Source organism: Mustela lutreola, chromosome 18 (assembly GCF_030435805.1).
Source record: "Mustela lutreola isolate mMusLut2 chromosome 18, mMusLut2.pri, whole genome shotgun sequence".
Taxonomy (NCBI): Eukaryota; Metazoa; Chordata; class Mammalia; order Carnivora; family Mustelidae; genus Mustela; species Mustela lutreola.
In genome coordinates, this window is record NC_081307.1 from 23,866,979 (window position 1) to 23,872,889 (window position 5,911).

The 5,911-nt window shown below is 47.9% G+C and overlaps 1 pseudogene; it reads right to left on the reverse strand.

Moving 5' to 3' along the window:
* Positions 1–639: 639 nt before the first annotated feature.
* On the reverse strand, positions 640–1,913 carry LOC131820337 (aspartate aminotransferase, mitochondrial-like; annotated as a pseudogene).
* Between the last annotated feature and the right edge of the window lie 3,998 nt (positions 1,914–5,911).

The following is a 5,911-nucleotide window of genomic DNA, read 5'->3' on the forward strand; positions in this document are numbered from 1 at the left end:
ATGATAAGGGAGAAGTGAGGGACGTTAAAATGCCTGAAGGTATTAAAAAGAAGAGCCCCGCCCCCATTTATTTTCTTAAATAAGACAGGAAACAGCATTTTTTCCTTGCCACAGCGGCAGCAGCCCTGCTGGTTTTCAGGCAGCAGGATCTCTGTAACAAGGGCTGTTGATAAGCTTGTGGGATCGAGGGAGGACAAACATGTTCTCCTGACCGAATGAGCTCTTCCCACAATGCATCCGATGGGCGCTAATCTCAAGCTGGGCCTACAGAGATACCCCTAGCACCACAAGGGGCTGCAGTCAAAGCTTCTGGAATATCGCAGTGGCATGATCAACTGCTTTTGGAGGGGGGTACTATGTCTCCTTGTACATGTAAACTCTTTTGGAATAGTCAGAGTTAAAGGATGAGCCGGAGTTTGGGTTTTGAGCCACAAAGTTTCAGATACCCACCACAGATGCCCCTGTCCTATTTCACTACACATTCTTTTCTGAGAAACACAGTCAGTGGTTGAGTGTTAGGGACTATGGTTGAAACCAATGATCTGCTCGCCACCGTCTGCGATCCTTTCTCTGTGTGACTCTCACAGCAGTGGGGTCTGTAGGCGGGAAGGCTGTGTCTGTTCCCTCTCAGCAGGGAAATTACTGGAGACTCTGGTGAATGGCACGGACAAGGTGGCCCAAGTGGCCGGAGTTGACCCCAGCCACAGACATGTGGCTGTCCTTTGTCATGCAGATGGAGAACTCCTTGGTCATCTTCCACCAGCTCAAGCTTTAGTGCTGGGAAACAAAACATGCCATCTGGTCAGTCACGGGCTCCCAGCTGTGGAAGGAGCCGCCCTTCTTGAGGCTGGAGACCAGCTGAGGCCCCATGCCCATGATGCAGCCAGCCATGCCTTGGACTTCCTGCCACCATCAATTTGCAGGTCAGGGCTGGTCAGGATGATTGAGGCAACCCATGCCCCATTGATTAGACAGCTGGAATATACTGGATGGATCAAGATCTTTAACTATGACTCCACACTTTTGGCATCAGTGTCTCTGCAGACCACAGTGAAGTCTCCCACATGCCCACCCATGTTCTTGGCACAGGACTGGCGGAGACCAACATGAATGCCCTGGTTGATAAAGTGGCCTACAGCCCACCATCTTTGTTACCATCACCACTGGCAAAGCCTTGGTTGAACATGTCAAAGAATGTGAAGAGATTGTTTTCTCCACCACTGTTGCTATTTCCTTCCGCTGCTCAGGGCGAGGGTCCACTCCCTCAGGGCTATGGGAAGTCCTGAAGAAGAACACTTTGCTGTGGCATTTAGGACATGTCCTCCATAGCACCTGTGACACCAAAGCTGCATGTCTTGGGGGTCATAGTAATGAGAACCATGTAGCTGCATGCCAGCATCCCTGAAGATGGGTGTGTGGTTTCTGCAGGACTGTTTGGGCAGGAAGACAACTTGGCTGAACTTTAAAAATCTTTGAAGAAAATTAGCTCCAATTCTCCAGGCCCCAGTTCCAGAAAGGTCTGCGGGGTGACATAATGGCTACGTTCAACACATGGGGATAGATTGTCCTCACCCAGGGATAGTTTTTTTTATGTCTTAATGAAATTCAACAAGTCCTTCAATGGGCACGTATTCTTTGCCCAAATTTTTTGCAGTAATCTGGGCCTCTGCCTTCTGAACATAAGGAGCACATAAAGCTTTCCATGATCATCCTAATGGGCACTCACTCCCAGATGCCTCTTTTTACTGTTGGCATCTCTCTTAAAGGCTTCCGAGCCACCCGGGTGGGATCTGGGGCCCCGTCTCCACATGGGCCCATCAGAAGCTGGCTCTGGCAGAAGCCACAGTAGCAAAGTCTGGGTGGGAGGTGGCGGCGACCCTGGGTGGGATTCAACTAGGATGCGGCAGGGCCATTGCAGGAGACCAGGGTGGGAGCTGAGGGGAGGAAAGCGGTGGGCAGCTACAGGGCAGAGCAGAGGGCCACTAGTGGGACATCTTTAAGCAGGAGAACGACGTGGTCATATTCTGATGTGACAAGATCAATGTGATTGTGGTGTTTCTTTCCCCCCGAAGCTGTGTGTTCTAGCTCTTTCTGAACACCTCAGGGTACCTACCATGTGCTATGAGATTTGCTGTATAGACACCTGATGATTATGAAGGAGTAGAGAACAGCAGGCCCCAAACCAGCCTTGGGCAGACAATGTTCTGATACCTCCTCTGTGCTCCTAACAGCCTTAAAGTTCCTTAAGCACTTTTCTTTCTTCTTCAGCCAATATTGGTTGAAGGGAATTCCAACTGTACAAACATCCTTCATCATCTGCACCTTGTTAAAATGAACCCACTTCTTTCTGTTTATGTTCCTCACAGACATCAAGTAGAGTCAGGGATCAGTTTCCTTCCTCTGTTGAACAGTTACTTACTGAGCACCTGCTAGGGTCTAGGCATTGTACTTGGTTTGAGAAGGAGTCCAAACTGCGACCAGCACTAACAAAATCACTTCAATACCAAGGGATGATTATATTTTATCAAAAGTTCATATGTGATATGAGTACTCTTAAAGTATTTGGGGGGAGTACTCTTAAAGTATTTTCCAATAAGAAATAAATTACAAGTGACAGTTAAGTTTTCAAACGAGTCCAGAAAGTCTTATGTAATTTCAGGGTGGTAACGAATTAGCTCAAGCCCCTTCTCTCTCCCTCTGTGTGTGTGTGTGTCTATCTTGATGGTAAAGAGGTTACACAATGCTTCTTTTTTCCACATATGAATTTCTAGCTCACATTCTGAAATAGAAGAGGTTGACCTCTGGTTTCCTTCCATTTCCCGCCGACACTCTGTCACAGTGGTTGTGCTCCCTGTAGACCCCCAGGCCTCCCACCTTCTCCTGCAGCCTGGGCTGGGGCTAGTCCCCCGCTCACGGGTAGCTCTGCACTCAGGTCCAGCCCGTCCCCCAGAGATGTCCTGTCTGTGTGGACAAATGCACTCAGGTCACCTTCAAATCCTGACCCTACCTAAGGGGCCACACAACTTTGGAAGCATTACTTCACCTCTTCAAGCTCCAGTTTGCTCCACGGTAGTACGGGGAAAACATGGCCGCCTTTTATTGTTGTATCGATAGGTTGATTTGACTTCAATAAGCAAAAACCCGTGCTTAAACCAGCTTAAACAATAAGGAGATGTAGCATGTCACAGGAAGGGTGGTCGATCAGAGCCCTGGTTGCATTTCTCTGAGATTCTCTCAGTCCACCCCCCCCTCCCTTGTGAAAGCTCCAACCCCAGGCAAACAGCAAGATTCCAGGAATGAGATTTAAGTTCATCACAGACTACGGAAAAGAAGTTTCTTTCCATGGCTCTCTCTTAGGAGTGAGGACACATTCCCAGAACCTCTGGCACCCTTCCCCGTCAGACTCTGTTGGCCAAAATGTGGTCATATGCTCCTTCTTGAAACAGAAATTGTCAGAAGGAATGGCAGGAGCCTCAGACAAACCAGAGCCAGCCTTGTGCTGAGTGTGGGGTGACTTCTCCTGGGGCACATGGTTGGGTAGGTGGGGGATAACTGAACAGAATTAGGGCTCTCTGGGAAGGGAGAAAGGGGTCACAGATGCTATTAAGTGTGGGAAGCATTCAGTGAGAGCCCTTATCACTGTGCTTGACTTCTATGAATAGCTAACGGACTTTAACTTGATAAAAGGGCAATGAGGGAAGCTCCTACAGTTCTACAGAAACCAAATAACTAATATATTCAGATCAACACATCTCAGCTCAGTGGCACTTGCTGTATAACAAACCCCCACCTCTTCCCCAAGAATATCCTTTCTATAACAACGGGCCTGGCATTGAGACAGGTACCCAGGAGCAGGAGGAGCTATGACACCTAGAAAGTTCTCTGGAAAATCCTGCAGTATGTGGAGGGTCAAGAGTCATAAACTGAGAGCTGTTCCATCCCTAGAGAAGGTCATCTTGAAGCAAGATGCCTGGGTTTCCTCCAGAATCTTAAAGACCCAACACTTTAGGAACCAGAAGCCAACTTGGACCCTACAAGCTTTCTGTCTCCACCTTCCTTCAGCAAACATCCTTACCATGCTCCACAGATCCCTGCTATACCTAGCAACCGCCCCCCCCCCCCCCGCTCCCCCGCCTTGCCCAAGAACAACTTGCCCTGAACGCTGGATCAGGGCTAAAGGCTTGTAACTCATCCACTGTGACAATGGGCACCATCTTCCATCTTGGAAATGCAAGCTTCAGACTTCTCTAGAGCCTTCCACCAGGCCAATCTGGGGAAACCCTACAGCAGAAAGCGATGATGATGGCAAGGTTGGTGTTAGCCAGGAAACCCTGGTGATGGCAGGGTTGGTGTTAGCCAGGAACTATTTTAGTTCTTCTAAATGCAGTCAGCATGACCTCAAATAGTTGCCTCCTTGGGTCGCGCCTGATACACTCGCTCGGTGGTTCACCCCATTTAATTTGCTTTCCTAACCCATTTGGCGCCTTACCGTAGTTTCTACTTATTATTTGGCCCCTGGGATTGCTGACCCGGGTAGAATGTTTGCTTTGGCTCTGACCTTGCATTCCTCTGGGAACGTGACTTTCAGTATTTACCTGTCTGTACACGGCACCTCAACTGCCAGCTACAGATGCCTCATTCTTCAGCCCCATCCCGGCCCTAGACCAAGACCAGTCCCCCCTGCCCCAGGAAGGCAACGGCAGCAGAGAATTCTGGGCGGGAGGCTCATCTCTCCTGCCCCTCTCCCCCGTGAATGCTCTGCTCCTTCAGGGCTCTACCCATGTAGGAGGAAAGCAATCTGGCTGAATCAATTCCATCTCATGTGTTAATTACTGATACCTGCTCTACACTTACACTTGTATTTTAGCATATTTCTGGGTTTTGTTTTTAAAATTTTATTACTTTTTTTAGGGGGGGCAGAGGAGCGAGCGAGCGAGCGAGAGAATCTTTAAGTAGGTTCCATGCCCAGTGCAAACCCTCCCCCACCCAGGGCTTGATCTCATGACCCTGAGATCAGGACATGAGCCGAAACCCAGAGTTGGATGCTTCACCGACTGAGCCACCCAGATGTCCCTATTTCTGGATTTTAGAAACAAACAAAGGTTACAACACAAAGTGAAGTATTCAGTTTTGAGGTTACAAGATGTTTCAAGCTGGCAGAAGCCACTCCTACCCGGGAGGTAAGATCTCCCGGGTATAGCCCGAGCTGCCTCCATTTTCACATCTCTTACTCTACTTCTGAAATCACAGAGCCCTTAAGTGTTTTGGGTTTTCAAATGACTTGTATGGTTGTCACAGTGGGTACACAGGTAAGGGGAAAATGTGCTCCTTCTGTGTGTGTGTGCGTTGGCATATAGCTTGAACGGTCACTCCGGTTATTACCGTTGCGTTTTTCTGTCTCACTTAATAGAAGAGCTCCACAGAATGAAAGGCAAGAAGAGGAATAAATTAGACTTATCTTAATAAAGGGGTAAGTTGGGTTTTAAAGTGCCGAAGAAGTTCTTGAATTGTGTCTTGAATTTTAGTACACTAGCCCCCACAACCACTCACCTTGTCTATGGAAGATACGTTTGAGGCCCCCAGTGGATGTCTGCAACCAGGACTGGTACAAAGCCCTATAGATACTATGTTTTTTTCCTGTACACACATGCCTGTAACAAAGTTTAATTTATCAGTCAGGCATAGTAAGAGATTAACAACGGCAAGCAATTAAAGGAAAGAACAACTATACGATATTTAGAATATACAATTATTACAATATACTATAATAAAATTTAGGTGAATGTGGTCTCTCTCAATATCTTACTATACTGTACTCACCCTTCTTCTTGGGATCATGTGAGATGATACAATGCCTGTGTGATGAACAGAAGTGAGGGAAGTGACGTAGGCACCATGATGTGGCCTTAAG